This window comes from Nothobranchius furzeri, chromosome 2 (assembly GCF_043380555.1).
Source record: "Nothobranchius furzeri strain GRZ-AD chromosome 2, NfurGRZ-RIMD1, whole genome shotgun sequence".
Classification (NCBI taxonomy): domain Eukaryota; kingdom Metazoa; phylum Chordata; class Actinopteri; order Cyprinodontiformes; family Nothobranchiidae; genus Nothobranchius; species Nothobranchius furzeri.
Window position 1 is genome coordinate 48,301,821 of NC_091742.1, and position 11,461 is coordinate 48,313,281.

Below are 11,461 nucleotides of genomic sequence, written 5' to 3' on the forward strand. Positions count from 1 at the left end.
ATGCGCCGTACCGTGAGTCAGGGCTCCGTGTACGTCAAATTGAATCGCTAGCTAAAGACATAGAACGCTTTGATCCTAACACCAATGAATCCAATGTCGACGATTATCTCAGGGAGATAGAACGTTGTCTGCTTGATCTTCCAGCACCCTCTTCAAGGGAAAAGCTCAAGTTAATTTGGAAAACCACATCTAGAACGGTGCACGGTTTCATGGAAACTCTACCACCTGACATTCGAGATCGGTACTCCTCGCTCTGCCGAGCGTTGAGGGACGAATACGCCACGTATGCAGACTCCGCGTCAGCTACAATGGGGGCCTTCTCCATCAAACACGGGAGGAACGAACCCCCCAGAGAGTATTATCGCCGACTCAAAAGTGCTTATTTCCAAGGTCGAAATGGCCCTGGGCTCGAGGAAGACCCTGCCTTCAGATCCCTGTTCATTCACAACCTGCACGAGTGTGTTCGATCCGAAGTCTCAATGTATTGTCGGATGAAAAAACTGACAACTCAGGAGATTAGGAGATACGCTCAACAGGCTTGGGAAGCCGGCGGAAAGCCCCAAAAGCCTGATGCACATCACCGCGTCATGCACCTAGCTCCCGACGCCAAGCCGCGTTTGGAGCTCGAAGGCACAGAAGCTCCACCCACTAAGCCAAAATCTGCCAAACCTAGACCTGCTAAACCGCGAAAGCAGTCCCAATCTCCTGAACAGGGGAGGGGGGGGGGTGCTGATTGGCCGCCTAGGTCTGGACAATCAGACAGGAAGTGGCCCAACCAAAACCAACGGCAAGCAGGTCGGAACAGTGGAAGGTTTAAGGAGCGCCGCCCACAGGTAGGTCCCGAACGCGAGTCCGCAGTTGAGTACTTGACCAAAGCCGACCTCCAGGAAATGTTTCAGCAGTTCCTAGCTAAACAGAATGAACAGCTGAGATCTGCAGATGAGACCCCTGCACCAAAGTCTTCTTCTAAGAAGCCAGACCCAGAGCCAACGTCCGCATGACTAGGCGTGGTTCAACCCCCCAGCGTGGCCAGGACCTACCTGATCAGCTAGGGGAACACTACTGGTAGATCACAGGAGTCTCCTGAAATCTACCCCCCAGAGAAACCTGATACTAAATTTCTGAAGTTCCTTGGTGACTTAACAAACCATGATCATGCTCGCCGTTTGTACTGTAGCACCAACGTAGGTGGATGCATACAGGTTGATGCTCTGCTGAATACCGGCTCAGAAATCACCCTGATGTGCTCCACACTGTTCAGTCGTGTGTCTGACACCATGCGGTCGCTCGGGAAACCAGTCCAGGTAGAACCCTGTGATCTGAAAATCACCAGCTACACCCAGACCCGGGAGTGTATCACTCACCGGGCGTGGCTGGACATCACCTTCCAAGACATGACTCTGGTTCACCCGTTTTATGTCTGCCAGCTAGACACTGAACCACTTCTCATTGGTCAGGACCTGCTTGAACGTCTAGCTCCCCTCATCAACTGCCAGAAGGGTCAACTGTGGGCCCAGGTGGACACACCTAAGCCCTGGAACCCGGAGAGCAGCCGACCATCCTCCATTCTTGAAGTCAGCATAAGTGAGCAGCAAAACCCTTGTTCCAAGGTCATGCCCCTCCCTACGGCTCCCACAGACGATGTCCGCCTGCAAAGGCACGAAACCGCTCCTGGAACTCCTCTCCGCACACATTCATCTTTTCTCTGCTCGCTGAAGAACGTCAGCCTGCAGCCATATGCACCACACATAGTTGGTGGTCTTACCATCAACTGCACCCACATCTCAGATGCTCGCCTTGCTCTTTGGTCAGAAAAGTCAGCCATCAGCCAGCAGACGTTTGAACACCTGCGTCAGAAGGACCCCCTTCTGGTCAGTGTGACATGTAGCCATCGGCTCTTGTCACCTACTTGGCCGCAGAGGCTCCTGAAAGCGCCAGAGGTCTGCTCTCTGACTATCCAACTTGGAGCAAGACAGCTCACACATACATTCAGCATCATACCACAGCTTGATCCACCTGCACTCATTGGAGCAGATCTGCTGGTTCGACTCGGTGCCCAGCTGGACACTTGCAATCAAGTCCTTTGGGCCCGGGCCACACCATCCTCTGAGCCTCGCTCAGAAGGCCGTGAACACTTGCTGTCCGGACAGACCATTCCACAGGCCTGCCGTGCAGTGGTTGAGGCCAGCACGGTTCTGCCCCCACTGGTCAAACGAGTGCCTGTTCGTCTGACTCTGATGAAGCATCAGAAGCTGCCAGGCACACAGGCCTTCTTCCAGCCATCACCACACTTCTTGGAGCTCAACTTAGCCGTCTGTGGCACGCCACTCTTGGAGCTGAACAATCGTTCTGCCTACTTGTTGGTCGAAAATCCGACCCAGAGTCCTATCCACATGCCGGCAGGAAAGCCCTTGGGCATGCTGATAGATAGCTCATTCCATGACTTCGAACTTTCAGTCCCCGTGATCGGACAACTTCCGTTGTTCTTGAACGACAGACAGATTGGTGCAGACACATTCAGTACTTTCCCCTCACAAATGATTACCATCAAGCGGCATGAAGCCCTTCCTGAGGAACCCATTTGCAGTGCAACCTTAGATACTGACGGCGGTCAGTGTCTAACGGTTTTTGCAATAAATACTCAACCCTCTGAGTCACCGGTTGAAAGCCCGGAACACCAGAGACCCTCCTCCTCTGAACCTTATGACGGCTTTGAGGCCGAAGTCAGCCAGCAGCTTGACAAAGCGGATGCGCTGGAGTCAGAGGAGCAGAGAGCAGAGCTTAGAAGCCTGTTCTATGAGTTTCAGTCTTTCTTATCCAGGGACTCCCTGGACTGTGGACTCACAAACCTGCACACGGTTCGCATTCCGACGAACCCGAATGCCCCTCCTACTTTTGTACGTCAGTACAAGATTCTCCTCGCTGCTTATGAGTCGATCCAGGAGATCCTCGATCAGCTGAAGGAGAAAAACATCATCAGAGAGTGTAACTCCACTTACAACTCTCCCATCTGGCCGGTTCTGAAACCGACTGGGAAATGGCCTCTCACCATAGACTATCGTGCACTGAACAAACAAGTGCCTCTCTCCAGGTGGCCTATGATCCATTTAGATCAGGAGCTAGCCAGAGTCAGAGATGCTCGTTTCTTCTCTACGGTTGACGTAGCCAATGGCTTCTGGACCATGAAGGTTGAGCCGGCAGACCAGTATAAACTGGCTTTCTCCTTTGGAAATCGCCAATATACTTGGAACCGCTGCCCCTTTGGCTACTCTAACTCATCTGCCGAGTTCAACATCTTCCTCTACAAAGCCATGTCAGATGCTGCTTCCAGAGGGAACCTCATATATGTCGATGACATCTTGATGAGGAGTCGAACCTTCGAGGAGCACCTGGCCGAACTCCATCACGCACTGCAACAGCTCGCTGACGCCGGAGCTAAATTGGCGATTCTCAAGGGACAGTGGTGTCGAACCAAAGTGGAGTATGTTGGACTGCTGGTGGGCCCTAATGGTGTCGAGCCCCAAGCGGGATGCATTAGAGCCATTCAGGACATCAAAGCCCCAGCTAATCTGACTGAACTCAGGAGCTTCCTCGGAGTCTGCAACTACTCCAGGCAGTTCATTGAGGAGTACGCTGAAACAGCGAGGCCCCTCACTGAGCTGCTTCGGAACGACACACCTTTCGTGTGGGACAGACCCCAAGAACTCTCCTTCCAGTTCCTAAAACAGAAGTTGGCGTCCGCACCCTGTCTGGCTTACCCAGACAAGGATAAAGAGTTCTACATAGAGGCTACTTTCTCCTCTCATTGCCTGAGCGCTGCTTTGAAGCAGAAACATGATCAGGACATGAGAGTTGTGGCATACGCCAGCAAGCCTCTGAGCAAGGTGGAACTCCAATTCTCAGACTGCAAGAGAGCTCTCCTCTCTACAGTCTGGGCCGTCGAACACTTTCGTAGTTATATCGGTGGACAGAAAGTGATCATTGAAACGTGTCATCAGCCTGTCACCTTCCTAAACAGCCAGCGTCTGCGCGAAGGAAGAGTGTCAAACAGCCGCATTGCGACGTGGATGATGGTGCTCCAAGGATACAACATTGAGGTCAAGTATGGTCAGAACCCCAAGCTAGCGCCAGGACAAGGGCTAGCTGGCTGCCAGCACTGTGACTCTGACTCCGTCATGGGCCCCCTGAACACACCTGCCGCAGTCTACCCAACCGCATCCAATCATCGCTACTTTGATGAGAATATTTGCCAAGGGCTTCCGAAAGTTTACACTGATGGATGCGCCTACCTTCACGAAGGCCAGCTCCGTGCCGGGGTTGGAGTCGTTTGGGTGGACTGTGACACTAAGCAACCAAATCACTACCGGTTGGGCCAAAAGTCTAGTCAGTACGCCAAAATTGCTGCAGTGTTGATAACCCTCCAGCAGGCGGCAGCCTTGGACATCACTCAAATCGTCCTTTGCTCTGATTCAAACTACGCTAGACACAGCTTCATTTCTCACTTCCCCATGTGGAAGGAGAACCACATGAAAAACGCCAGGAACTGAGACGTGAAACACTCGGAGTTATTCCTAGCGTGTGATCTGCTCACCACTGAGAAAGGCATAATGGTCTACTGGAAAAAGGTCAAAGGTCACTCCAGGACCATAGGTCCGGAGAAAGACGGTAATGACGAAGCTGACCGCGTTGCTAAGCTCGGTGCTGACCAGGGAACCTGTTGGGAATTCAAAGACGAGTGGCTTCCACCCAAGGCCGTTCACGAGGTCTGCGCGATTACTCGTCGCCATGCTAAACAGGCAGACGAACCTCGGACCGTTGAGGTACCCGTGTGTCTAGGCAGACAACCACATGACGCGGACCTAGTCACCATACAGGAACAAGATCCTGACCTGAAGCTCATCCGCGAGCTCCTCCAAAAGGGCCCAATGTCTGAACAACCGTCACCACCTACTGGCGCAAGCCGAGATTTGGTAAACCTGCATCGTCAACTCGCGCACCTGAAACTACAAAACGATTTGTTAGTTTACATGCGTGACGATCACAGCCCACCACGCTGGGTTGTTCCACTCGACCACAGAGGAGTAATGCTTGCCTACCCCCACGACGCTCCGGTCGGAGGTCACCGCGGAGCAAACGCTACCCTCGCGTCACTGACAGAAGTAGCATATTGGCCGTCGATGTCCAAGGACGTACACAGCTATGTCCAAGGCTGCCTCATCTGTGCCCAGTTTCAACCCTCCCAGCCGCTTGCTAGAGCACCACTGCAACGCAGGGGAATGACCTTCCCTTGGTCCCACCTGCAGATCGACTGGGTTGGACCGGTTCCCAAATCGGCAAGAGGAAACAAATATATGCTAACTGTAACTTGCAGTTTCACGAAGTGGGTGGAGTGCCTTCCAGCGCCAAACGATACAGCCGTCACAACCGCTGTACTGCTGATTAACCACGTTTTCAGTCAATGGGGACTTCCACTCTGCATTGACTCTGACCGGGGAACTCATTTCACATCCAGTGTAATGACGTCCCTGTTTGAACTTCTGGGAGTGGAAGTGAGATTCCACCTCCCCTATCACCCACAGTCATCCGGACAGGTCGAACGGATGAACCGCACGGTCGTCTCCATGCTCAAAAATTACGTCTGCTCCACTGGGAAGGACTGGGACGTCAAGCTCCCTCTGGTCCTGATGGCCATACGGTCTACTCCCCAGCGATCCACGGGGGTTACGCCCTTTGAGATGATGACCGGCAGACTGATGACTCTACCACTGCACCTCCTGTATCACCCAGAGGATATCAGTGTGGCCACTGCCTATACTGCTCATCAGTATGTGGCAGACTTGAAAACACACCTCAGAGCTACATTCGCGCACGCTCAGAAGAAACTGGAGACCAACGTCGAAGGCGCTAAAGCCTACTACGACCAAAAGACAACCAGCCGCGAATACGAGGTGGGTGACAAAGTATTCTACTTTCGGTTCGCCCAACCGGCACGCAAAGCTAAGAAGCTCCTGCCCTGCTGGTCAGGACCATTTGAGATCGTGGCAAAACTCTCTCCAGTTGCATACAGGTTACGCATCACCAAAGCGAGACAGGAGCCTGTCTACAAATGGGTGCATGCGAACCAAATCAAACCCTACGTCAAACCATCCCCGCGGGTACAGAGACCAGACTCCCCGCAGGAGGTAGACGTAGTCTCCACATAGTTCTATGCATGGAAATGGAAAGGGGGGAAGTGCACGTTTAACCCACTAACATGTACTAACCGACAAAGAACCAGACCCCCCCGCCGTCACTTTCACTAACCAAGAGAACCTCCTCCTCCTAGAACGCTAACAGGAAGTACTTACTAAAACCTTACAGGGTACTCTGGTACCTGTCAACCTACACTATGTTCTGATTAATGAATCTCTACGTGCAATCAAGACTTTGTCTGAAACCATACCTCAGGATATTGTGTACACACGAGTGGTGAGAGATTTGATGCAGGACCTGCTCAGGGAAGTAAGTTCCACGCTGGACAGCTTGGTTGAAAGTCGTATTTCCCCGTACTTACCCCTCTACTGTGCACCTTTCACAAATCCACCTAGCGTACAGCCTAGGTAGTGCAATTCCCATTCACGTTGATGCAAAAAATTAGAACTCGGTTTCCTGTTAAACGTTCCCATAATTGTGACACCTCACATCTATAGGTTTAGATCGATGCTGAACATTGGTATTTGAAAGGACGGTAGGCATTTCCACTTTGAACTAGAAACCTGGCACGCCATCATCTCAACCTCGAACAGCATGATTCGGAGATTGAGATCATGGACGCTTTCCAGGGTTATAACTTTGCCTTCGATTTAGAAATTGACCAACAATTACTGATTGAAGTAACCAAATTTGTTAAGTTCACACAAACCCCGCGTGAACTTACTGTGACGCCCATGAATAGATACCCAAGACGCTACATTGACACAGATTATACAACCTTAATCTGCACATTGGTCGCCCTGGGGATGGGATGGCTGATCACGGCCGTGATCGCTTATTCCGCCTACAGGCGTGTTAAGAAACTCCAAGATAAGATGCACTTGCTCACCTACGGTGTGCCTCGTAACCGCGTTCGGGGAGACTCCAAGCGTGAATGTACCACACCTGTCTAAAGGGGGTGAGCAACATTTTCTTTGTTATTTTGTAACCCTACGAGTAGTTTCATTTTAGTCTACCTCACTTATTTATCTGAGTGTTGCAGTATGTCACATTCTTTATAAGCTACACACTGAATGTATGACCTAAGAATGTATTTTATGAGACCTCAAGGTTGCTATGAATTTTCTTGGATGTTATATGTTTTTTTTTTTTTGGGTTTTCTGTATTTTTGTTTCTTACTTGGTCACATATTAACTAGTGGTTATGTGCCGGCCCAGCTCAGTCTGTCAATGACTCTGTCTGATGCACCAGCACATTGTAGTACCTCTTAGTTTTATGGTCCTTGTTTTAGCCCAAAGACTGTCCTGATCCACCCTTTGGACCAAAAAGGGGGGAATCTTGGGACCACATAGGTCAATGCGCGTTTGCGAACTATGGACCTCGTACATCACCGCGTGCTCCATAAACTGAACTGTATGGCCGGCGGTGAGATGCCTTTGTGTCCCCTCGTGGAGTTAACCGCCCACCGACCATCCTCCTTCTACACTACTACCTCTCGCATGGACGACATCATCATTGCGTACCACCTGCGTGAGTGGCTTCTTCTCGTTATGCGCGTTGGGGACTATCCCGTTTCCTATCCTCTTTGTGCCTGACCAGGATCAAAGACCAAAGGCGCCAGGATCCAAGACAAAGACCAAAGACAAAGGCGTCCAAGGAGACCAACGTCCTAAGGGACAAACCCACCTGTGCTTCCGAAAATCAAGTCGACCTACGTTCATGAGGAACAAACCCATCTGTGCTTCCGACGATCGAGCTTTGGGCGCGATCCCCGAAACCAAAAGGGGGAATGTTGAGGGTTTGACCTCATGAGGAAATTACTATGCAGTGATTTTCTCCAAAATGACTGTGCTTAAATTGCTCTGAAAAGCAAATAATCACATCAGCGCCAAAAAACTTCATTTCCCATGATGCTTTGCACACGGAAGCATTGTGATGACGTCACCGCCTAATACCAGAAACACGTTCTGCGGGAGGCGGGAGCTTGGACAGCTTTCCCGCGACTTCAAAGACTATAAATCATGAACGGAACAAAGAAAACTCCGTTCTTTTGCCCAGGATACCTGGCGGTAAGGACACGCTTGTCGAACGCTCCGACAACTTGAGCACGCGGAAGCTCTAAGTGCCCAAGTTGAGCCACGCAACCGCTGGAAACCACTCCAACTCCATCGGGACCTGACTGGCAACGAGCGGAGCTCCATCCAGCTCTCAGAGACGCTGTAAGTTGTCAAACTCAGCACAAAAGAAACTTCATTCTCTTTGTGTCCAGCCCTTGGAGAAACACTCCCGGAGAACGCCAAACAACGGAGAAAGCGACAACTCCATCAAACCGACGGACGACGCCAAACTGCGGAGAAACACGGAGAACCGTCAAATCAAAAGAGGGAGGGACGCCTCGCTCTTCTGGTGATCAGAAACTCATCTTTTTCTCTCATTCTTGCCTTCTCCCGTTTCCTCTATAGTCCAGAATAAGCAATAAACCGCGTCTATTGCTTAAAAGTAGCTTCGTGTTTTCCTCTTTCGTTCCCAAACACGTCCGTCGGGTCATTTTGAAAGAATAAACTGCTTATTGATCATTGTTTGGTATCTTTAAATGTTTTCTGCTTGGCCACGTGGTTAAACTAAAAGATATTATTCGTGATTAATCTTTTGTGTTGTTTCATGATCCTTTGAAATGTTTTGAGTGAATTTAAGGTTAAGTTACTTATGATTCTAAGTGCCTTGGAAGTTAAAGTGCAAGTTGCCACCCACACTTTAGCCAGACAAAGGGGTCAGCCATCTTGCATACAGACTCCATTTTAGAAACACACACACACATACATACACACAAAACACCTTGAACATTATTTTGAATATACATCCTTTTATTATATCACATGGTTATTACTCATTTATGCCACTGTTTATTCATTTGACAAATTGTTAATTAAACATTATAAAATTTTTCGTTTCCAGTAGCTTTGTTGTGTCGAAGAGAAGTCTCTGCTCCGAGGATTCTACGAACTTCAAGAAAGACTGATAAGAGTTTTGGATTCAATTTTTCCCCGGTTAAAGGGGAATGGTGCCCCGTATATCTAAGAATATCTTAATTAATTAATAAATCAGTAAATATTCCCATATTTACAGAATTTATTGAAGAATCCAAAAGTAAGTTAAAGCTTACGAATTGTTCGCTCCTAATAACCCCAACAAATGTATGCGGTATTTTAAGGTACAGTCTTTGAATGTAAATGGTATAAGAAATCCCAGTAAGATCATTTCAAAGTTGAGAACGGAACAAATTGATATTGCATTTCTGCAAGGAACGCATCTATCAAAGGAAGAACATGAAAAGTGGAGGTGGTTGGGTTTCCCAAAATATGTATTATTCCTCACATAGATCTGGGGAAAAAAGAGGAGTGGACATTCTGATACCAAATAAGGTTGGTTTTGAATTTTCTGGAGAATATAAAGATAAAGAGGGAAGGTTTGTGCTAGTGAAAGGGAAAATTGAACAGGAAGATGTCACGCTGTGTAATATATATGCACCTCCTGGTAGTAGTTTGGTTTTTTTTTAAGGAGATATTCAGTCTTATTGCCGCAGAAAGTGTTGGAACGTGTATACGTGCAGGAGATTTCAATCTGCTTCCAAAATGGGATACAACTAGTCGGGACAGGAGGGGGACTAAATTAGAGAAACAAGTAAATAAAAATGTTATCTGAGTTGGGGCTTATTGATACATTGAGGTATTTACACAAAAAGGAGCACAAATTTACATTTAATTCAGCAATGCATGATATGCACTCAAGGATTGATTATTTTTTTACCTTTAGTAAAGACCTCCACAGAGTGAAGAATTGTGTAATCGGACAGAAAGATTTATCTGATCACTCAGGACTAACTATGAGGATTGGATTTAAAATGAGCCCCAAAAACACCCTATGGAGGCTTAACACAGGTCCGTTAAATAACGAGTCGTTTAAAAAAGAAATGGGACTGGAGTTAAAATATATACCTAGAACTCAATGATAATGGGACAGTTAATCCTACAATCTTATGGGATGTGGCAAAAGTATACCTTAGGGGTAAAATTATAGCAAAATGTGCAATCCTAAAGAAGATGAAAGCAAAGCAGCTAGCAGACTTGCAGGAAAATTTTTAAATATTGGAACAGCTGCACGCCGTCACAAGGTGCCCCCGGGTATCAAAGCAGATGAGGCCAGTCAAGCAGGAAATTGACAAAATCTTAAGTGAGGAAATAGAAAAAAAAAATTAAATATAATAGGCAAAGGTGGTATGAGGCAGGACCCAAAGCTGCCAGGCTACTATCATGGAGGCTTAGGAAACAACAACAGGAAAACACTATTCATAAAGTGCACAACTTAAAAACAAATAGAATAACTAATAAACTCAAAGAAATTCAGAGAGCATTTGAAGAATATTACTCAGAGCTATACACGCAGCCAGATAAAGTAGACGAGTGTAAGATTTGGAATTTCTTGTCCAGCTTAGTTCTACCATCTATAGGTAAACAGCAGAATGAAGAACTTGTTAGGGAAATATCAGAGGAAGAAATTAACATTGAGATCTCCAGACTTAACACGTTTAAAGCCCCGGGATGTGACGGATTCCCACCAGAGTGGTATAGGCAGATGATGGGACATTTAATCCCACTACTGAAGGCCCCTTTCAACTACACTCTGAGTGGGAGGGGGGGGGGCTCCCACCATCATGGCGTGAAACTTATATCTCTGTTATACCAAAAGCAGGAAAAGATAAAACTGACCCCAAAGGATATAGACCAATTAGCGTGCTAAATGTAGACTATAAATTATTTGCTGCGATTTTGGCTAAAAGACTAAGCATATTGATGCCCATGCTGATAGAGGAGGATCAAACAGGCTTCATAGGTAATATGTTTATGTTTATGTATTTAGCAGACGCTTTTGTCCAAAGCGACTTACAAGTGATAATCGGCATTTTGCCCTTGAGGCTAACAACAACAGTAACAACAACACATTGACATCAGTCATGGAGAGGAGGGAACAAGGAGTGGACAGTAGAGAGGGGGGACGGGTGCAGGCAAGGTGCTAGTTAAGAATATGCTCTCTGAAGAGCAGGGTCTTCAGGAGTTTCTTGAAAATAGAAAAGGAAGCCGCAGTTCTGGTAGTGTTAGGAAGGTCATTCCACATTTGTGGAACGATGCATGAGAAAAGTCTGGATTGTCCTGAGCGTGGTGTAGGCACTGCTAGCCGACAATCCTGTGATGACCGGAGCGGCCGGGCCGAG